Here is a 24,363-nt window from a genome sequence, read left to right on the forward strand (position 1 = left end):
AGCTGACCCAGAAATGAAGGCACATACAAAAAATGCAAATAGGTAAAACCTTTCTTACTGAAGAAGTAAAACTGCAATGGTCCTCCAGGTGAGGGAGAGACCCCAGGCTCTGCCTCACTCCTGATCACCATGTGGTCATGAACACATGACTTTTGTCTCTGTTGTGTTTATTCTTTCTTTACCTAAGATGAATATTAGAGATGGAATGGTATTGTGAGCTTTGAAAGATAAGAACCATCAGAGTCACAGCAATAAGAGATTGTAATGGGGTCTGTAAGTAGTCACAGGAGCCAGTCCTCATGTTCATCTTGCTTGAGTCAGCCTAGGAGTGAATCAATCCAGCAGAGTACCATTCATTGGCTATGCCACATGCATAGTGCCACAAGTGTTTGGTAATTGTTACTTTAAGGTTGAGTCCACTCTCCCCAGGAACCAAGTAGTACATAAAAGTGAAGGGACAACCATGCCCCAGTTTTGGAATATTGTTTTTATAGCAACCACCTTATGTTTGAACCTCATTCCCTGGGAACCAAATGGGTTAGTAGAAGGGAGAGTCTGCCTTACTTTAAAGGATATTTTAATTCTGTCTTTGCTATACCTCTTCAGTATTGAAGAGAAAGGTCAATAGGTTAACTGATATTGGGGAGATTAAGTGATGATTGACATTAGAGGGAAATAAATTGGATGGGAGCTTGTAAGTGATAGTATAGCATGCCTTATCAACCCATAGATCCCTGAGGAGAAGTACTAATGTTCTGGAGACCTGAACTACCCCAATGGAATTGGGGCAGGGAAAGTTAGCCCAAAGTGTATATGTATAGATATATATGTACACACATATACATATATACATATATGCACATGTATATACAGATATATATAGAGATAGATAGATAGATACACATACACAGATATTTATACATGTGAATCTTTAAAACTTACAAAGCCTTTCTTTGTAATAGCCCAGAGAGATAGATAATACAAACATTATTAGTCCTATTTTACAAATGAGGAATTTGAGATTTGTGAAAGTTAAGTGATTCATCCAAATTCTCACAAATATTAAGTGGAAACAAACAAGACTCAAACCAGTTCTTCTAATTCCAAGTTCAATTTATTTTTAACCATACTATCATTGCTTCAGAAAAAGGTCCTTATCCCTCAGTGAGTTATAATAGAAATTCCTTTCATTGTAAGAGGCTACATGAATTCCTACCTAGTTATCATTCTTCACCCATATAATTAGCACTATTTTCCAACAAAAGACCTAATACCCAACATCATTTTGCCTTGCCCACCCATCCTCAACCCCAAAGAATACTGTGGGTTTGCTTTGGCCTCTGACCTGAAAAACAAGGAAATGTGTTAAATATTCTCAAAATCCATTCTAATCATTTTTCTACAAAAACTAAGACTGGCCTAAAGAAGAGCGGCCAAAAAGAGATCCAAACTTGGCCTTGGCGTCTTGCCAGCTGTTTGTCTCCTTATTCCCATCATTTCATGTATCATGCAGCCAACTTGCAGGGTGGTAATGGAGAAACTTTGAACTTTCCTTGGACCATCTTCTCTCATCTCTTATTTTTTATCCCTTTCAGCATTCCCTGGATTAAATCCCAGGGCTCTATCCTTAGCAGAAACAGACGTGAAGAAACACCTCTGTGAAGAAAGATACCTGAACACTCATGAAAGCAGATCAGCAAGGGGAGGCTCAATCTCAGGCTTAATAAGGACTACAAGTTGAAGTTTGGAAGGGTGTAGCATCAAAAATGATCCATGGGGACCCCAGAGAGCATCCAGTCCAACCAAATCATTTTATATATGAGGATCCTGAGGCTCAGACAGGGTAAATAACCTGCCCAAGAGTAATCCCTATTGTAGTGTGACAAGTAAGCTTTCATTCTCTTTCCCTCTCTCTCTGTCAGTCACTGTCTCCATCTCTCTCCTCTCCTCTTTTCTCTTCTCTCTCTTCTTTCTTTCTCTTCTCCTCTTCTCTTTTCTTCACTCCTCCTCTTCCTCTGTCTTCCTCCTCCTCCTCCTCCTCCTCCTCCTCCTCCTCCTTCTTCTTCTTCTTCTTCTTCTTCTTCTTCTTCTTCTTCTTCTTCTTCTTCTTCTTCTTCTTCTTCTTCTCTCTCTCTCTCTCTCTCTCTCTCTCTCTCTCTCTCTCTCTCTCTCTCTCTCTCTCTCTCTACTGTTTCATCCTACTGTTGGAATCCTTATAGGTTGTAGATGCAGTGTCTCTTTTCATTTATATCATTGGCTCAAGAGTCCACTGGCTCCATTTTTCCCTTTGTTAGGGGCCAGTTACTAGTCTCTGGTTCCATTTAGCCATTGAACATTGATTCCTTTTTAAAAAAGGAAACTGACTTCAAAGATACAAAAAGAACAAATATACAAACATTTTCCTGAACACTTCAGGATTGAGACCTGCAGATTACTCCTTGCTCCTCAGGACACTGATTCCTATTTCCACCTGATGAAGCTCTGGGGAAGAGGAAGGGAGGTTTTCAAAGGATGGAATTGTTCGAAATGGTATATTCCAGGAGTCCTTCCAGTCATCCCAGACATCCTGTGATCTGGTATTACCTGATAGCCTTAGCTCTCTGTGGTGCAGGAGGAAGCATGTGATTCTCATAGAGATCCCTTTCCAGCCTGGGGACCAGATGTGTTCAGGTCACCCAAAGGTTCTGACAGATCAGTCTGGGAAGAATCAGCCATCATTTACACAGGGCTCCATGGCAAATGAAAGTTTGGGGAATCTTCCCTTCTTTTTTATATCTTCAACTTCCTGGTTCTTAACTCTACCTGCAATAGGTCTTTCTGCCACTAAGCAGTACAGAATCTTGTAGAGCTCATTCTGCATAGTCATAACTATATCCTTCAGGGAAAGAAACCTTATAATTTTCTGACAATCCCTGCTGGGAATATACTATGTCTATGAATAGTAAAGCTAACTAGGAACCCTCTGGCATACCTCTCTTTTATCAACCATCAGAGATATACATACATAAGATAGTATACCCCAAATAAATGGAAAGGTTAAGTGTGAATCAGATTGTAGTGGTCCTTTGGTGACTAGTTTTGGACTTTGCCTTTATCCTGGTAGACATAGAGAGCTGTGGAAGATTTGGGTGTATACTTTGTATTTATTAAGCTTCATAAAATCAGTATCCCCAAGGAAAAAAATATAAGGTCCATTTTTTCTTCTTTATCCTGAGAACCTGGCACAGTGTATATATAATAGGTGTTTAATATAGTTTGTTAAATTTAATTGACTGAATGCAAAAACATGAAAAATAAATACCTAACAAAAACTATTTGAGATGGACTTCATTTTCTTTCTTTTTTAATGCAATAAACATTTTTACTTATAGTTTTGGGTTCCAATTTTTGTCCCTCCTTCCCTGCCTCCCCTCCTCCCTCCCTGAGGTGGCAAGCACTCAGAAATGGATTATGCATGTGTGATAATGTAAAACATTACCATATTTGTCTTTTTTGTACAAGAAAGCTTGATTAAAAGAAAAAAATGAAAGAAGCAAAAAATAGCATGCTTTGTTTGGAGGTTCCTTGTTTGGAGGTAGATAGTATGTTTCATCAATAGTCCTTTGGGATTGTCTTGGATCATTGTATTGTAAAGAATAGTCAAGTCATTCACGGTTCTTCATCAAACAATATTGTTGTCTGTGTACAATGTTGCTTGGTTCTGCTCACTTAACAATATATCATTTCATACATGTCTTTCCAGGCCTTTCTGAAGTCATCCTGCTTGTCATTTCTTAGAGCACAATAATAATCCATCACCATCATATACCACAGTTTGTTTAGTCATTCCCTAATTGATGGGAATTTGTTTTCTTTTCTTTTTTTTAAGTGTAAAGTTAACAAATGATGTTACCACCTTGGAATTACATAAAACTTTCCCTCTTAAAAAGTGGCAAGATTTTACATATACATCATCTCATTTATCTTCAAGGCTCTGAGAGAAGGAAGGAAGGAAGGAAGCAAGGAAGCAAAATCAGTTAATGAACAAGTATTTTTAAGTACCTACTATGTGTTAGGCATTGTGTTAAGCATAATCAGTAAAAGTACAAAGAATAAAATGACCCCAATTCAGAAAAAAAAATTGCATTCTAATGGAAGAGACAAGATGTACATATATGGATTCTAGAAAATAAAGATAGAGTATAAATAAAAAGAAGTTAAATGAGGTAGATTGGGAAAGAGGGCACTAAGAAAGGAATGAGGAAAGGCTCTAGACAAAAATGAAGTTTAATAAAAAGTTTCAAAAGCTTTATATACACAGAGAGTTTCTAACTTAGAAAATTGGGCCTTCAGGAGACAGAAAACATAAGGCATTAAAAAATGGCCCCCAAATTTCACCACCTCAACTATCTAAGAACTGAGCTAGTCAACAGATTTGCTGCCCAATGCTGGGCTCAATGGAACTTGGTGTTCCAACTTCTAGGGGTTGTTTTGACATTAAAATCTGATCAGTTCTTAAAATAAAGAGGGTGATCAGCTCCAAGGAATGTTAAAACAATTTGTGGGAAAACAGGGAACGATAAATATTCATTAAGAGGCTTTCATTGCAAATGATAGTTTTACCATATCGATGTCTAAATTGAGGGGTTGGGGGGAAAAGGGAAGGGGAGATTCTTTCTTAATCTGTTTCCTGAATTTACCATGATAAACACGTGAAAGAGGCCCCAATAGGTTTTCTTTCTATACGTGTAAAGATAGAATCTATGAATGCTGAAATTGTATACAGTTCTTTCTGGCTTTTGTCCCAAACTCTGAGGCCAAACCATGATTGCCAATAGGGAGCTCAGCCAGTTTTGCTGTCTTAGGCATTTATTTAGTGATCCCATGCATGGTGGTTCTACAACAGAAGGACTTTAGCCTGTATATCTTTATTATTTTGTCTTTAAATAACAACAAAATAAAATTGTTTTTTGGACTTCAAAATCCAAAACATCTGAAACCCGACTGAGCAAATCTCTATAAATTAAGCAATGTCCAGTTACAAATGAGGGTTGTCATTTCCAAAGGAAATTTGGGAGACTGGATATGTCCTATATTGAGCTTCTAATGCCTTCTCCTCTAACTGTTTGGAACCTGCCTCTAGGCTAGAGGCTTCTAAGAGTCTCCTTGGGCAAGAGGCTCTGGCCTGCTGGCTCATCTGAATTAACCACACCTCATAGGTTTCCTTTGAACCAACCTCCTGTCAAGGTGTCTGGTGCCTTGGATTCAGGGTTGAAGGAAGTAGGGAGGGGTGATTTTAGTCCTTAATGCATCCGGATGCACAGTGCCACTTATTTTGGGCAACAGCAAGTGCCAGAACCTTTCATGTTAATTCTTCCTAATGGCTGCTGCAAATGCTTTCCTTCTTTCTCTGGAGCCAATAATACTCATGTCCTCTACAAAGAGAGAATGTGGGCTTTCTTTTCCTTATGTTTTCCACACAGCTCTGTAAGGAATACAGCAATCTGCCTGACCTCTTAAACAAAGAAGCCTCAGGTTAGCTCAAGAAGTCCCTGAATCATCTTGTCAGTTTAAGATCTACATTACTGGTCAAAGCCCCTTCTCTATGGTTGAATATCAAGTAGTTTCCAAATTCCTTTAAGTCTCCCCTCTCCCACTGGCCTGAGTCAGTTCTAATCCCTAGGTTCAGGCTCCTATCTCCCTTCCTCCAATTCCTGAGGGACCCACATGAAAACTATGAAAATAGAACAGAAGTTACTGGTTTGAGGGAGAGGGTCCCTGCTCTGGGGCCCTGGTGAGGTACCCAATTGAACCCAAAGACCCCTCGGTCCTGTTTTTTCTCATTCTCCTGAGTCCCCTTTGTTTGTGAGCATCTCCCCTCAATAAAACGGGTTTGCTTTACAGTCTTACTGTGAGATTAATGTCTCTTTCTACTGGGTTTTTGGCATTCTGAACCTCTCTGACTTTGTATTATGACATCCTTCAAACCAGTACAACATCCAGTTAAGTGTTTTAAAGAGGAATTTTATACAAAGAAACACATCATTAATTAATTCCACACAAAACCCCACAAAATGTTATAGGGAACAGTTAGTTCCAAAGGAATATATGGAGTAAAAAGGTATGTCTGACTCTTCATTACCCCTTTTGTGGTTTTCTTGGAAAAAGTACTAAAGTGGTTTTCCACTTCTTTCTCTGGCTTATTTTACAGATGAGGAAACTGATCCAAGCAGGTTTAAGTGACTTGCCCAGGGTCACACATCTAGTCAGTGTCTGAGACCAGATTTAAATGCAGATCTTTCTGACTCCAGGTCCTAATATTCTATCCTTTGCCCCACCTAGCTGCCCCAACATTAACCATTAGCAACAATTAAGTTATCCATTCCCCTGGTCCTGGGGGATCAGGACATTTAATAAGTTAGTTTTAATGGGTCAGGCTATCTTCCAGGAAAGTCTGCAGTTTGAATCCCTGTTAGGTAAAGGCAAGATTGAATCAGAGTGGAGGCCTGCCAATGCACCACAGTGTGCAGCTTAGAGGGCTGAGGGGCTGCAGCACAGTAGTGCTCATTTGGGATGATGCCAAAAGGAAGGAAGAGGGTGGTAGCCAGAAGTTAATCATAGCAATTATAATGTGATAATCATAAATGCAAACAATTTACAGGGCAATTTCTTCCCAATTATTCTCTGAAATTATTAATGTTAGCATTATTTTTCTCATTTAATAGATGGTAAAACTGCATCTTGGAAAGATCGGATAACCTATCCATGATCACGCAGCTAAGTAAGTACCAGAACTGGGATTCAAACCCCAGTCTTTCAATTCATTCAACATAAGAGTAGCCCTTCCTTTCCAGGTACTTTTTGTTTGCTTTGTTTTTGTTTGTTTGTTTGGGGGGACGGGGAGTTGCGGAGCAATGAAGGTTAAGGGACTTGCCCAGGGTCACACAGCTAGTAAGTATCAAGTGTTTGAGGCCAGATTTGAATTCAGGTCCTCCTGAATCCAGGGCTGGTGCTTTATCTACTATGCCACCTAGCTTTCCCCTCCTTCTCAGGTACTTTTGAGAAGAGAATTGGCTAAATTAGGGGAGATTAACCACAACCAGATACCTAGGTGCCTCAATGGATAAAGCACTGGAGTCAAGAATACCCAAGTTCAAATCCAGCCTCAGATACTCACAAAAAGTCAGACATGACTGAAATATTTCAACAACAACAAATCCCCAAAGTCAGTGGCCTTGTCTCCTGAAAACTCTGCTTAGCTTCATGATTAGCTTTGTAATGTATCTTGCCTACTCTATGTTTTCCAAACATGTGAACATCCCACTCATGTAAACATATCATAATTATAACAATAGTAAATATAATGGCACATTTCCCTCAAAAGTAAGATCATGGGGCTCAATTGGAGATAGCACTAGGTTTAGATTCAGAGGATCCAGATTCAAATCCTTCCTTTGCTCCTTAATACCACTGATTTGGGGCAAGCTCAATGGGACTCAATCTGAAGTTCTGTAAAAGGAGGAAGTTGGACTAAATGACTTCCAAGTCTATCATCTCCTTATCATGCTACAGGTAGGCAGGGGAGAGTAGGGAAGATAATAATAATTAATATGAGCTATGTCTGTGATTTTATGAGAACACAAACTCTTATCAATTCATTGGCACCTTTTCGGTAACTTTCAGTCTTAGAGAGTTGACTAAAACATTGAAAGGCTAATGACTTGCCCCGGGACACACAGCCAGTACGTGTCACTAGACCTGAAAGCAGGTCTTATTGAATAAGATTCCTTCTCTATCCACTCTGCTATACAGCCTATCAGGCTCTTGGTTTTCAAGGCAGCCCGGCACCTTCCACTCTTGTTGGTAAGAGGTCCTTAATTGGGTTCAAATAACAGTGATTACTGCCATTTGTATGACCAACTTTAATGTGTTTTACATGAATCATTTGACATCAGCCTCACAAGCAACTTTGCAAGATAGATAGTATTTATCTTATACTCATTTCATAGATGAGATAACTGAGGCCCCCTGAGGTCAAGTCACTTGCCTGTGGTCACACAACCAGCAGATGTTAAGCTAGGATTTGTACTCAAGTCTTTCCACCAGCTAGTCCATCATTCTATTGTTATAACACACCAATGCCATTTACTGAAGGACCTGAGACTGTAGGAAGCTGAAGATCACAACTAGTAGATAAAGTTCTGTATTACAAACCAGGTCTCTGCTCTATATCACAGATATAGAGAGATTATTATTTATTCATGACCATCATCATGATTGTCCTTAACCTGACATCTAAATCCCCTTGAAATTCACCCTTGAGCCCTACTAGATTTTTAAGACAGTAAAAGCACAGATAAGCTTGGAAAGTCATTTCCAAGATAACTCCAGTTGGCATGTGGAGGCATATAGGAACCAGCTCTCCCAGAATATGTTGGGGAAGTTCACTTCATGGTAAATGGGAGACCTGAACCACAAACAGTAAACCAGCCCATTGTGATGCTCCCGTGTGAAACTGACAACATCGGTTTTGAAATCCCACGAAACCATCTCTTTGCCTGCAGCCCTGCCTCTGTGGCCTTAGTGCTTCCAGAAGAAACTGGATAGCAGTCCTAATTAACCCTGGAAGCTAAATTGCTATTGGCAGATGGACAGCAAATACATAGATCACTTCCTAGTGGGAAACATCCCCAGGCAGATTTATTCTCAAATGTAAATGATAACAAGGTATGAGCATCTTTGCTGACTATAACTAGATGCATGAGAGGCAACCTGGGCATAGTGGATAAAGAACACAGATTCATAGATCTAAAGCTGGAAAGAACCTCAGAAACTATCTAGTACAAACCCTTCATTTTATCAATCAATCAATATTTATTAAGTGCATACTGTTTTCTAGGCACTAGCTCTTGTGGATGAGGAAAGAAGGGAAGTTAAGTAATTTGTCCAAGGCTGCCCAGGTAGGAAGTGTTAGAGCTGGCCTCCAGTCAGGAAGTTTGGGGGTCAAGTCCCACCTGCAACAGAGTAACCTAACTTTTCAGTACTCTGTACAGCTCCTTATGTCTGAGTAGGTTCAAATTTCCATCCATGGAGGGAGACCCTCACTGGCAACTCCCTATGCTGATGAGGTCATAGATAGAGTTAAAAAAGAATACTGTCTAAAAACCTATGGATGGTGTCCAAAAATGGGTTAAGAGGATGTAGAGGGCTGCCAGGTCTGGAACCTCCCTCTATGAAATGCACCTTAGCATCTTCTTCGAAACTTATAGAGTATAGGGTAGCTAGGTGGTACATTGAATAAAAGCACCAGTCCTGGATTCAGGAGGACCTGAGTTCAAATACAGCCTCAGGCATTTGACACTTACTAGCTATGTGACCCTGGGCAAGTCACTTAACCCTCATTCCCCTGCCAAAAAAACAAAAAACAAAAAAAACCCTTACAAGAAGAGGGTTGATATGTAATAAGATCAATTTGACAGCAGACTAGAAGATGGACCAGATTGGGGAGAGACTTGAGGAAGGGAGACTAATCAGAAAGTCATTAAAATAGTTCAGATATAAGATGATAAAGTTCTTTACCAAGGTAGTGGCAGTGTCAGAGAAGAGAAGGAGGACCAAGAGGAGAAATATTACAAAGGGAGAATCTACAGGCCTTTGCAAATGATTAGCAATGGTGGGCAAGAGTGATGAATCAAGGATAATACCTAGGTTACAAATCTGGGTGACTGGGAGCTGAGACTTGGGGTGGGAAAGATAATTAGTTCCGTTTTGGATATTTACAGGATATCCACTTTGAGATGTCCAACAGGACCTGGGAGACTAGAGGTCAGGAAAGAGGTTAAGGCTGGATAAATAGATCTGAGAATTATCTAAAGAAAGATGATAATTGAATCCAGGGAAGGTGATGAGATTATCAAGCAAAATGATAGAGGGAAAAGAGCAAAGGGACCAGAACAGAGGTTTGGGAAAGATCCACAGCTTTGCTTTACTATACCTGTTTGTAAAAGGAATTTTGTTTTTCTTTCTTATTAATTTGGGGAAAGTGGAAATGAAAGGGAGTGTAACATTTTTACTGGTTAGAAAAAATAATTTAAAAAATAAAATTAAAATAAAACAGTGATAGACTTGACAGCAGGAGTCCATTTCTACCTCAATCACTTAGTAATTGTGAGGACAAACCAATTAATATCCCAGAGAATCAGCTCATTTATCAAATGGGGACAATGATATTTTCATTACTTAGCCCATAGGTTTGATGTGAAGAAAGTGCCTTGCAAACATTAAGGATAGAGAATAGAATCATGATTTCATGAAAATAAGTTACTGCAATGAATAATCTCCTTCTACCAATGCAAGTTGGTATGTTCTTTGTAAGTTTTAGTGTTAGCAAGTAATAATAATAATAGAAGTGGAATCTTACGTACTCTGTGAGAAGTGGTTAATTTTTCAGTCGATTTTGCCTAACTTTCTTTTTCCTTTTTTATTTTAGGGCAAGGCTAACTGGGTGAGGAAAGGTTGCATTAAGAATTGACTGGTGAAAAAACAAAAGGAAGGTATCGATAAACATTTTAAAAATAAATTGGGGCAGCTAGGTGGTGCAGTGGATAAAGCACCAGCCCTGGATTCAGGAGGGCCTGAGTTCAAATCCGGCCTCAGACACGTGACACTTACTAGCTGTGTGATTCTGGGCAAGTCACTTAACCCTCGTTGCCCCGTAAATAAATAAAATAATAAAATAAAATAAAATAACTGTCTTTACATTGCACTTTGGGGTTTGCAAAGCTCTTTGGAGGGCCTGTTTTCTTTGATTCTCCCCTAAAAAAATATAAATTATGTTTAACTTCTGCTTTACAAAGAAGAAAAATGAGGTTTAGTGAGATGAAGTATTTTCCCATTGTCACAAATAGCTAGTAAATGTCTGCTGGGCCATCCTCAGTCATCTTGACTTATTTCTTGCCATTGGCCTCTGATGACTGGAATAGAGAGTGAGGCAGATGATTTTGCACAACTCTGTCTCACTCAAATCCAGTTCACTTACAAGTAAAGACATCACCCTTGTGATGTCATTGGTCCTCTTTAAGAACAAAGGGTGAGGGGGCAGCTAGGTGGCACAGTGGCTAAAGCACTGGCCCTGGATTCAGGAGGACCTGAGAACAAAGGGTCAACAACAACAACATCTAGGGTAGGATTTGAATTAAAATTTCCCCGAGTCCAAATCCAGCAATTTATCCACTGTACTTAGCTATCTCCCAAGATCATAAAAGGTATGTAAAGTGCTTTATAAACCTTAAATGTTAAATATTATCATCAGATATTATGATTATTTAAGGATAGATCACAATGCAGTGAGAAGTAAGCTGGATTTGGCATCAAAGGACCTGGGTTCATATTCCATTCACTTCTCTCCCTTACTAGAAATGTGACATTAGGCAAATCACTTCATCTCTCTCTGTATCTCAGTTTCCTTAGCTATGAAATGAGGGTATTGAACTAGAAGATCACTAACATCCCTTCCATTTCTAAATCTATAAACCTGAAAAATATATCTCCCTCCTTTTGTTACAGGGTGAGGACTACAGGAATGGAATCTTACCTACGCTGCCAGAAGTGGTCAATTTTTCAAGTAATTTTGTCTAAAAATTTTCTCCCTTCCTTATTTTAGGGAAAGGTTGCCTATGTGAAAAGAAGCTATATTTAGGAATTACTATTTTTTAAAAAGGAAGGCATCATTAAACTTTTAAAACAAAAAAATGAAAAAGTAACGAAAGAAACTCAAAGGATATCATGTTGTTTAGTCATTTTAATCATGTCAAACTCTTCATAACCCTTCTTGGGGTTTTCTTGGTAGAAATACTAGAATACTAGAATGGTTTGCCATTTCCTTCTCTAGATCATATTATAGAGAAGGAAAATGAAGCAAACAGGGTGAAGTAACCTCCCTAGTGTCACTAATGTCTGAGGCCAGAGTTGAACTCAAGAAGATGAGTTTTCCTGATTCTAAGCCCAGTGATCTATCCACTGTACTACCTAGCTGCCCAAAGGATATTATGAAAACATGTAAATACAGACTTCATATATCTTATGCTGCTTATCTCATAAAAGTTATAATTTGGAGACCTAATGAAAACCAACTCTTCCATTTGAAACTCTCCTGGAAAAAAACAAACACTAAATAACACATTACATATTGAACCATGTATCCAGTTATATTCATTTCAATTCAATTCAATCCAGAAAGAATTAAATAAGCTCCTACTATGTTCAAGGCACATAGTGGGGACTACAGATATAAGTTCAAAGAAGTTATGTAATAGAAGTAGTTATTCCCTCAAGGAATTTAAACTCTATAGGAGTTATATGAGACCCAATATCTAAAGCTCCACAAAAATTGTTAAAACTAGGAGGAACCTCAAAGATCTTCCATTCATTCCAGCTCCCTTATTTTGCAGATAATGGAAATTAATCCCGGAAAGATGAAGTGACTTTTCCAGAGTCAGATAAGTAAAATTAATAATAAGAACAACTAACAATTATATAATAATTTACTAGGTGCTAGGTGCTAAGTGCTTTATAATTATTATCTCATTTGTTTTTCACAATAACCCTGAGAGGTAGGTGCTATTATTATTCCCATTTTACAGATAAGAAAATTGAGACAAATAAGGGTTGTCTAAGCCAAGGGGCAGTTAGGTGGCACAGTGGATAGAATGCCAGGCCTGGATTCAGAAAGACTCATTTTTCTGAGTAATATTCTGGCCTCAGACATTTACTAGCTGTGTGACCCTGAGCAAGTCACTTAACACTGTTTGCCTCAGTTTTCTCATCTGGAAAATGAGCTGGTGAAGGAAACGACAAACCATTCCAGTATCTTTGCCAAGAAAACCCCCTATGGGGTCACAAAGAGTCAGACATGGCTGAAATGACTGAACAACAATAACAACAATAAGCCTAAGGCCAAATCTGAACTGGGGTCTTCTTGATTCCAAACCTGGTGTTTTATCTACTACACCATCTAGCTACCTACCTGATGGATGAGAAATTCAATTCTGGGTCCCCTGACTACAAAACCTAGTCTTTCCACTTCACAGCACTTAACACAGTGCATGGCATATAGTAGGCATTTAATGAATGTTGACTGACTGACTGACTACACAACTTTGCTTCCTATAACATTTCACACAACACAATGGTTTTTGCTTTCTTAAAAATACTGGGTTGTGTGAAATGTTAGAGGGAACAGTTAGTCCCACAGGAACCATGTGAGTGTTGCCCTTAGTAGCCCAATTTCAGGCTATAGAAATGTAATATTTGAAGGTCTATACATAGGGATGTGGGATTATGGCAGAGAAGTGATACAAAGCTATGCTTCTGATTGGAATGGAACCAGTGGACTTTTAATCACTGGGCTGCTCTTTGGCTATGGACTGAGCTACATTCTGAGCAAGATTTTTCAACACAATGGTGGGTTTAATCACTTGGATCATCCACTAGAAAACAAAGGATTTTCTTTACACAAAGATTCTCAAGGTGATTCCTTTATTAAATAATGAGCTCCATTTGTGGTTCAATTTTCTCCAGTATTTTAAGGTATCAGCAACCAAGGACTTAGCTCAGAGGGTTGTTTGGAGAATCAAAGGACCTGAGTGTTAGATTTGGAGTTTCAGGACCTGGGCTTATATGCCAACTCTGCTACTTGCTACTGATATGACCTTATCCATGTTACTGAAACTCTCTGGGCTTCAGTTTTTTCATCTGTAAAATGACCCTGTTGATGACTTCTAAGGTCTCCTTCAACTCGAAATCTATGACAGAAAATGTCAGTTTGGGTTTTGTGCATGAGGTTTGTTTAAAACAAAATTTACTATTCTCTTCCTTATTGATTAAAGTCACTATTTTTAAAACAAAGAATACTTATTATAACCTAGCCCTTAGAGCCGGGATAATGAGTTTCTAAGAACTTTGTCAGGCTGGTCCTCAGAAGGGATAGGAATTGCATCAAGCCCCTTTTCAAAGTCTTTCTAGATTGTTAAGAACTTCTAGCACTTAAACTCTGTTGTTTAAGGGACATGGGCTACCTCCCAGACAGGAGGAAGCATTCATTCATCAGGGGATGACTTTTATCCTACATGCAACTTTTATGATCTCTTTTCACAGAGCATCAGTCAATCAAAGCAAGAATTCTCAAGAAGGCAGAGGAATGTGTGGATCTGGGATATTGTTCAGGGTCATCCTGCCGACTAGTTAATATCAGGCAAATTAAATAGAGAAACAAGGGTGAAAGTTGTCTTTTAGGGGATATCAAAGTCATCAATGGAATGAAAACATGATGACAGGAAAGAGAAAGATGAGGTCTATTTCAAAATACTTTTGTTTGGCTTGAGAATTACCTTTCTAGACCAGGAGAGGGGCTATGGAAAGTGGGGTGGAGAGAAGACCATGGTAACTGCTTCTATTATTCAAAGGGCTATCTTGTAGAAGAGTAATTAGATTGATTTTTATTTGACTCTAGAGATCAGAGCAATGAGTGGACATTGAAAAGAAATAAATTTAGGTCTGATGTAAAAGAAAACTTGCTAACCAATTAAAGGTATCCAGAAGTAAAACAGTCTATCCCAGGAGTTAATGTGTTTCCTCTAACTCAATATCTTCAAGAAAAGGGTGAATGGGGGCTTGTTAATGGCCTAAAGTGAGGAAGACCTGAGTTCAAATCTAGCCTCAGACATATCCTAACTGTGTGACTTGGGGAAATCACTTAACCTCTGCCTGCCTGTGTTTCCTCAACCGTAAAATGGGGATAATTATAACACATCACAGGGTTGTTGTGAGAATCAAATGAGATAATATTAAAGCACTTAGTATAGTGCCTGGTACATAGTAGGCATTTAATAAATGTTTGTTCTCTTCCCCTCCACACACACTTATTACACAGGAGATGCTAGGAAGAAGGAATGAAAATTTTTATAGGTTCTTCCTTGTGAACTGATTGGAGAAATAGGGAAGACACAACAGACTTCTCTTCCTTCTGGCTCCTAGCCAGTCCTGTGGCCACATCTCTCTCTAGCTCACTGGCTTTGGATCCCAGCCAGGCCACATTTCAATCTCTATATCCTTCTCTATTAGGCCAGTATCCAGAGCATGACACATCTTTCTCTTGTTTGCTCACTCTCTCTCATTTGCCACAAGATTAGTGACCTAGTCCAATCTTGATTTCTCCTTGTCTTGATTTTTTTTCTTTAACTCTCCCTCTCAGATCAATTACCTGGCCACATGTATAGGAGATCAATCTTTTTTTTTTTTTTTTTTTTGCCAGGGCAATGGGGGTTAAGTGACTTGCCCAGGGTCACACAGCTAGTAAATCTCAAGTGTCTGAGGCCGGATTTGAACTCAAGTACTCCTGAATTCAGGGCTGGTGCTTCATCCACTGCGCCACCTAGCCGCCCCCTATAGGAGATCAATCTTAGAAGTCAAATCCCACAAAATGTAGAAGTGATCACTCAAGTACAACACCATTATTTTACAGATGTGGAAACTGAGAATGATCTTTGGATAGGGAAGAGCAGAACAAAAGAAATTAACAGGTAGATGTAAACCAAGACAAGTGAGGAGATGGTGAGTGCACAGGTATGCATAGAAAGCACCCCACGAAAGGAGGAAAAGAGGGATGTTAATAGTGATGAAGCCTGATTTTAACTACCATCAATACAAAATAAGGGGGCAATAAAATAGGACATAAGGCTACCTCCCAAGCTAATAAACAGTGAAATTCATAAAGAAAGGAAGAAAAATAAACAATCAAATCAAATAGGAGCACAATATTATCCCTATAATAAATAAATATTATTCTATTTTTAAAAAGAATGCAAAAGCTGTCATGGAAAAAAGATACAAGATAATAGATTATACATATCCTCCTCCCCCCTTCCCCACAATAATAGAAAATATCCAGAAGCTCTCAAATAAGTCAAATAAGAAATCAAACTACTGAAAGAAATAATTAGAATGAGAATTAGGCCAGAAATAGTAGCTACCAAATAATAAATTAATAAGAAGTCAGAAGAGTAAAAACTTAGAATATATATTGGAAAACTGACAATATATACAGAAAGAAAAGAGAATGACATTTGTCAATTAAAATACAAAACTGGAAGAAACTTTGACAGAAAAAATAGATTAAAAGGCAGCAATTTAAATTCTATACAGATCAAAATGACTGACTTTGAAGATAATATGGAGGGATAAATTAAGGATTACAGTTTTTTAAAAAACCACAATGAATTAAAGTCTGAATACCATACATCAGGAAAAATAAAAGAAAATTGCCCAGAAATACTAAAATAAGCAGCATAGTTCTGACAGAATCATTAGACCACATACAGAGTAGAGTGAAACCCTAAGTTTAATATTTCAATGTATGCAGTGGTTAAACTTCAGAAAATCAATGCCAAATAGAAAGTACTATGAGCAGCAAAGTGAAAAACATATAAAACATCAAACTTTAAAACATAGCATTACATGATAATTCCATTAGAAAAATATAAAATAAAGTGCTATGTGAAGTCCTAAAGGAAGATGGTTACCAAACTAGATGATCAAGGAAATCTTCCTATAGGAGGTGGCATTTTCTCAATTCTTTAAAGGATTGGCAGAATTCAACAAATAAAGAAGGAGGTGAGTATCTCAGGAAGAAGGAACAGTATGATGGGACAGAGTGGGAAAATATAGTCTATATTCCAGGGGGGTAGGAATCAATATTATTTTGTCTTATTATAAATCAGGGAGGGGGGAAGCAGATGATGTATCCCATTTAGGTGAGCATGTAACACATTATCTTCACACAATGCTAGAGTTCAAATGAACCTTAGTGATAGTGTCCAAAACTTTCATTTTATAGATGAGAAAACAGCACTAAAACACATAAGTGGCTTTTTCATGATTGGGGGGGAAGAGGAACAAGATTAATCTCTCTTCAACATGACCCTTTTTAAATGCTTAAAGCTAGTTATCATACCTCTTGAGACTTCTCATCTCCATGCTTAATATTGTCATTGATTTCAACCAGTTCCATGCATCTGTGGCATATAAAGAGTAATAGAAGGAACTTTGGCCTGGAAAAGAGAGGATTCAAGAACTATATGATAAATGTGTTCAAATATCTGAAAGCTTATCTTACGGAAAATGCATTAAACTTCTTCTGTTTGGCTTCAGAGGGAAGAACAGAAGCAATGGGTTGAAGTTAAAAAGAGGAAAATTGAGGGTTGTAAGGGATATTTTCCTAACAATTAGAGCTTTCTGACAGTGGAATGACATGCCTTAGAAGTTGGTAGCATCCTTCATTTTATGTCTTTAAGCTAGATGACCACTTCTCAGCTGGGTTGCAGGAAAGGATTTTTGTTTGTTTGTTCGTTTGTTTTGTTTTGTTTTGTTTTGCTTTTCTGAGTATGGGTTCCAGTAAATGACTGCTGAGGTTCCTTCCAATTAGAAAATTCTTGGCTTGCCTAAAGTCACACAAGAAATTAGTGGCCAAGCCAAGATTATAACTTGGGTGTCTTGACTACAAGACTAGAGATCTTTCCCACTGTACCATATTGTCCTTTGACTCAGGCTGCTAAGTTGGCCTTTTTAAAAACCTACCCTGTGTCTGACATGCAGGTTCTTCCCCTCGTAACTGTTTGGGCTGGTTGAATATAGGTTAATTTGGCAGGAGGAGCTTCCAAAACATCGTCCAGGAATGGTAGTTGCTTTGAGGGGATTGCTTGATAGTCTGTGTTTGAGCCAAGTTCTCTCCCAGTTCTTGCTTCAAGAAAATCATCTGACGAGTGATCCTTTACAAGGGGGCTGTGCTTCCTCTCAGGACTAACCAGGTGCATTGTCTGAGCATGTAGGCACTTCAGCCACATGAGCAGTCAGTCCATTACAGGAGTACAACTGAGACAAAGTAGAGTGTTCGAGCCAAAGAAGAGTAAAGAACGAGACAATTACCTAGAGGTGGTGAAAGGGTTAGAGACTGGATATAATGAGCTGTAATTGCTGGAGGCATATAAAGTGGTCCTAAAGAAACTCATGCCCGTACAGTCAACTCTCCATAACCAATAAGAACAAAATAGGGCTGTGGTATGACTGACTCAAAATAACAGGTAAACCAAAAATTATTTCTACATGACTGGAATTCATTGACTTGCTCCTACAGATTAACATTTCTAATCATGTTTTCCTTATGATATTAAAATAAGTTTACAGTGTAAAGAATAAAAGAGATTTGGAGTCAGAAGACTTGGGTTTAAATGCTGACTCTGCTACCTCTGTGATTTTAGGTGAGTTGCATAATTCATCTGGGACTCAGTTTCATTATCTGTTAAATAAAAGGGTTAAACTCACTTCTGAAGTATTTTTCTAAATTTATATTCTTATGATTCTTTTTAGTATAACCATCTGATTACAGAGGGATGCAGCCCAGGCACAAAAATTTTAATTCAACAAGAAATCATTAAGTACCTACTTTATTAATCCACTTAGGATACAAAGACAAAAATGACAGACCTTGCTCTCAAGAGATTTATATTCTACTTGAGGGATACAGAATGTTCACAGATTTTTTTTTAAATAATACACGATACATGAAATGTAGTCAGCACTAACAATGGCAGGATCAGGGCAGCCTTTGCACAAATATGGCATCTGAACAGAGTTCTGAAGGAAGCTAAGGATTATAAAAGGCAGGCATGAAGAGAGGCATGGACAAAGGCATCGAATTAGGACGTGCCATGTTCAAGAAACAGTAATATGTGTGAGTGTATGGAGCATATGTCTGCATAAGCTACGTAAACATATATAATTTAAGTACTTTATTCAATCATAAGCTTCTCTTTTCTCTCCTCCCCCTCTCCTCCTGTCTTTTCATCCCTTCCCTTCCTCTCTCTCTCTCTCTCTCTCTCTCTCTCTCTCTCTCTCTCTCTCTCTCTCTCTCTCTCTCTTTCCACAACTTCTTGAGCCGATATTAATGACCCTTTTCTCTGAGTTCCTATGGTACTTATAGACTATGCCGTGCAATTTAGTGCTTATCTATTGTTGGGTATATGATGATAACAACAATTTACAAATATATAGCACTTTAAAGTTTTAAAAAGTGCTTTCATTTCAATGACTCTGTGAGATAGCTAGAGTAAATGTTAACCTCATTCTGCACATAAGGAAATTGACGTTTAAGAAGGTTCTATTTGTTGTTTAATAGTTATGAGGAGAGGAGAGGAGAGGAGAGGAGAGGAGAGGAGAGGAGAGGAGAGGAGAGGAGAGGAGAGGAGAGGAGAGGAGAGGAGAGGAGAGGAGAGGAGAGGAGAGGAGAGGAGAGGAGAGGAGAGGAGAGGAGAGGAGAGGAGAGGAGAGGAGAGGAGAGGAGAGGAAAGGAGGGGAGGGGAAGGGAGTGGGGAAGAAAGGAGAAGAGAGAGGAGAGGAGTTTCAGAGAGATGAATTTCAGGTTTATGTTAACTTCCTAACAATTAGAGCCCTTCAGAAGTGAAATGGGCTTTATGGGATAGGGCTAGAGAGGGTAGGCTGAATGATCATTTCAATCAATCAGCAAGCCCTTATTAAGGGCCTGCTGTGTGGATCAGGCTAAATGCTGGGGATACAAAAACAAAAGTGAATCAGTCTCTGCCCCCCATGATCTTCCTTTCTTAAGGGGGAGACATGTTGGGGATATTGTGGATAGCATTCCATGCTTTGGGTAGGGGTAAAACTAAATCAAAGCTTCTTAAACTGTGGGTCACAATAGGGTGTTATATAACTGATTGTGGGGGGTTGCAAAAAAATGTGGCAACAGTAAAAGGTTATGTATACCAATTTTATATACCTAGATACCTAGAGTCATGTAAAAATTTCTCCAGCACAAAGGGGTCATGAGAGGGAAAATTTAAGAAGCCCTGGACTAGATGACCTTTGAGGTCCCTTACAACTCAGCCTATGATTCAATCCTAAAGCGTCTAGGACTAAGCTCCAATCAGATGCATCAGCTCTCTGTGGGCCTCTCATTGGCAGATTCCCATTTCAGGACCCATTCTTCCAGTCAAAACAGTGAGGGGGTCCTCCCTCTGCCTTTGGCCATGGCAATGTCTCAGGACACAGGGAGGGGATTGTTGGAGGGGGATGAAACATTCCCTCCCTCCTTTGCTTCTTCCTCTGGGAAGTCAGCGCACTGCCCCCGCAGCAGCGGGCTCCCAGCTTTGGAGAAAAGGAAGTGTTCTTTCCGACTGCAGGTTTTAGCAACAGCCTTCAAGTGAATCACAGGCATGAATGGAGCCAAGGGTCAGAAAGTAAAATCTACCAGAGGGTACAAAGAGGTACTTCATCGAATGCCATCCTCCCCACTCCTTCTCATCCTCCCCTTCCCCCCTCTACCCCATATATACAAGCTAAAGAGGACAAGGAGGAGAAGAAGCAGGGATTAACTCTTGGAGTTTGTCAGATATGCCAAAGGTTAGCAAAAGGGCACCAGTGTTCATTCTCCTATTATTCCTCCCCACAGAGCTACCACCATTCCTCTGAAAATGCCCATGAAAAGTGTCTGTTAAATGGAATATTCTCGGCATCAGAGCCCTGTCAATTCCTGCGGGGTTGTTACTTCTGTTTTTATAGATTGAGAAACTAGGGGAAGAGGTATGCTCCAGTCCACAGGTAAATTTAGAGCAAGGCCAATATATGTTTTCTCTAAAGCTTGGCAGGGACTGGAGAGTAGGTTGGGAGTGGGTGGGGGTAGAGCAGGGGAAATGTGTGGAATTCATGGCATAAATAGCCACATTTTGGTTCCAGTTGACTTTTGGGGGGGGGGGGCGGTGTCAGGATAATTAGTGTTAAGTGACTTGCCCAGAGTCACACAGCTAGTAAGTGTCAAGTGTCTGAGGCCAGATTTGAACTCAGGTCCTCCTGAATCCAAGGCCAGTGCTCTATCCATTGTGCGACCTAGCTGCCCCCCTAGTTGACTCTTTTTTTATTAATATTTATTTAGTATTTTATTTTTCCCCAATTACATGTAAAATAGGGATTATTTTATTACAAATATTATCTTTTTTTGTCAGCAACAAACATTTATTTTATTTTCCAGTTACATGTAAGGGTAGTTTTCGACATTCATTTTCATAAGATTTAGAGTTCCAAATTTTTCTCCCTCCCTCCCCCCTCCACAAGATTGCAATCAGGTTATATATGTACAATCCACAAGTGTTCTTTTTATCAGTTCTTTCTATAGGGGTGCATAATAAGCTTCCTTATTAGTTCCTTGGGATTGTCTTGGATCATTGCACTGCTGAGAGTAGTTAAGTCATTCACAATTGCTCATTGAATAATACTACTGTCACTATGCACAATGTCCTCCCAGCTCTGCTCACTTCACTATACATTGATGTTCATTAGTCTTTCCAGGTTTTTCCAGGATCATCCTGCTTGTTATTTCCTGTAGCACAAGACCATTCCACTAAAATCATATAACACAGCTTTTTCCATCATTCCTCAATTGATGGACATTCCCTTGATTCTCAATTCTTAGCCTCCACCAAGAGTTGCTATAAATATTTTTGTACAATTTTCCCCCTTTTCTCTTTTTCATGATTACTATCATTAACTGTTTCCCTTCCATCCTATTCCCTTCCCCATGATATTTATTCTATTATCCATCTTCTTTCATCCTATCACTCTTCAAAAGGGATTTGCTTCTGTCTATCCCCTCCCCCACTCTGCCCTTCCTTCTTTTGCCCCTCTCTCTTTATCCCCTTCCCCTCCTATTTTCCTGCAGGGTTAGAGAGATTACTCCACCCAATTGAGTGTGTAGATTATTCCCTCCTTGAGCCAATTCTAATGAGATTGAGGTCTTTGAGCCAATTCTGATGAATGTTAGGCTCATTTACTGCCCAGATTAAGTAGATTACTCCACCCAGTTGGGTGTGTCTGTTAGTCCCTCCTTCAGGCAGCTCTGATGAGTTTAAGGTCTTTGAGCCTTTTCTGATGAGTGTAAAATTCATTTACTGCCCTGCTCCTCTTCCATCTCTTCCCCTACTCCATAAGCCTTTTCCTGTTTCTTTCATGTAGGATTTCACCTCTGCCCTTCCCCCTCCCCTAGTGAATTCCCTTCACCCCTCAATTTAACCCTAAAGATGTCATCACCTAGCTAAATGACACAGTGGACAAAGCATCACCCCTGGACTCAGGGGAATCCCAGCCAAAACCCAGCCTCAGACACAAGACAGTTGCCTGCTGTACAACCCCAGGTATGTCTCCCAGCTCCAATTTTTTATGGTTCCCTAGGGTTTTGTATTTGAAAGCCAAATTTGCCATTCAGTTCAGGTCTTTTCATCATGAATACCTGATAGTCTTCTTTTTCATTAAAGTCCCATTTTTTCTGCTGAAAGATTATGCTCAGTTTTGCTGGGTAGGTGATTCTTGGTTGTAATCCCATTTCCTTTGCCCTTTGGAATATCATATTACATGCCCTCCAGTCCTTTAATGTAGAAGCTGATAAATCTTGTGCTATCCTGACTGGAGCTCCACAGTACTTGAATTCTTTCTTTTTGGCAGCTTGCAATATTTTCTCCCTGACCTGAGAGCTCTGGAATTTGGCTATAATATTCATAGGAGTTTTCCTTTTGGGATCTCTTTCTGAAGGTGATCAGTGGATTCTTTAAATTTCTATTTTAGCTTCTTCTTCTAGAATTTCAGGGCAATTTTCCCTGAGAATATCTTGAAAGATGGTGTCTAAGCTCTTTCCTTGATCATGGTTTTCAGGTGGACCAATAATTTTCAAGTTATCTCTCCTGGACCTATTTTCCAGGTCAGCAGTTTTTCCCAGAAGATATTTCACATTGCCCTCTATTTTTTTATTCATTTGGATTTGCTTTATTGTGTCTTGGTTTCTCATAAAGTCACTGGCTTCCTTTTGTTCAATCCTAATTCTTAGGCAATTATTTTCATCAGAGCTTTTGTACCTCCTTTTCCATTTGGCCAATTTGACTTTTCAAGTTGTTGACTTTTTTCTCATGTCTTTCCTGCATCACCCTCATTTCTCTTTCCATTTTTTCCTCTACTTCTCTAACTTTATCTTCAAAGTTCTTTTTGAGCACCTCTATGGCCTGAGACCAATTCATATTTTTCTTGGAAACTTTAGATATCGGGGCCCTGATGTTGACATCTTCCTCTGAGGGTGCCCCTTGGTCTTCCTTGTTACTGAAGAAACTTTGTATGGTCCTCACCTTTCTCTGTTGGCTCATCTTGCCTTTCTTTTACTTAACTTTTAGCTCCTTAAAGTGGGGCACTGTTTCCAGGTTACAGTATCCCAAGCTTAAGAAGTCCCAGGTGGTATGATTTAAGGAGAATCAGGTTCTTCACTCACCCAACCAGTTCCCTGGTCTTTAGATGACCCCAGACCAACTTGCTAATCAACCAGCTTTGTGTGTTGTGGTTGTTAGCTCAGATGAGCCTGTGCACCTCCCCCACCTGGGCCACTGCTACTTGCGCCTACCTCCTGGTTCTCAGTAGGGGTATAAAATTCAAGTTCTGCCTCAGCACCAGCATAAACCCCTGTAGTCTCCCCCCTGCCCAGGGCTCAGCCCACTCACTAGACTGTGAGCTCAATTCCAGATGACACTGGCGCTTCAACTGATTCAGAGGCTCTGGGGGTCTGCTTCTCTGCTGAGGCCTTCCTGGGACTGGATCTGTGTCAGGGTGACTGTGGGGTTGGGCTCGACTCCTGTATCACCACAGCAGCTCCCTCCTTCTGACCTTCCAAGCCGTTCTTGCTTAGAAGATGATTTCAGCACATTCTTCTGTGAGTTTTGGTGCTCTGGGCATTTTCCTATGGTGTTATTTGGATGTTTTTCCCCTAGTTGACTCTTAACCCCTTTTCCTGCCTATTCTGGAACTCAGAACGTTGCTCCTGAACTCCAGAATATGGCCAAAGATAGTCAGAACTAGGATAGGGGACAGGCGTTCTTCATCCTCATTGGCCCCATAGCTCTCAGCCTCCTCTTGATTTGCCAATAACAACCTAATAACCATTTGATGATTTAGTTTGGAATACAAGGCACTAGACTGGGTGGGAGGGACACAAAGCATAGTCCCTGCTCTCACTAAGCCTACAATCTACTGGAAGGATACAACAAGAATACATATTAGAAAATTGGGGGGAGGGGAAAGTACTAATGGAGGGGAGGAGGGAAGAATCAGGATAGGTCTCTCATAGGAGGAAGCACTTAATGAGTAGGGAGTATTTTTCAATTCCAGGAGACAGGCTATACAATGAATGGCACAGAGATGAGAGATTGAATGCTCTGTACAGGAAATAGCTGGCAGATTATTCTAGTTGGAATGCAGATTTTGAGAAGAGAAAATAAGAATATAAAATGA

This window comes from Dromiciops gliroides, chromosome 2 (genome assembly GCF_019393635.1).
Source record: "Dromiciops gliroides isolate mDroGli1 chromosome 2, mDroGli1.pri, whole genome shotgun sequence".
Lineage (NCBI taxonomy): Eukaryota > Metazoa > Chordata > Mammalia > Microbiotheria > Microbiotheriidae > Dromiciops > Dromiciops gliroides.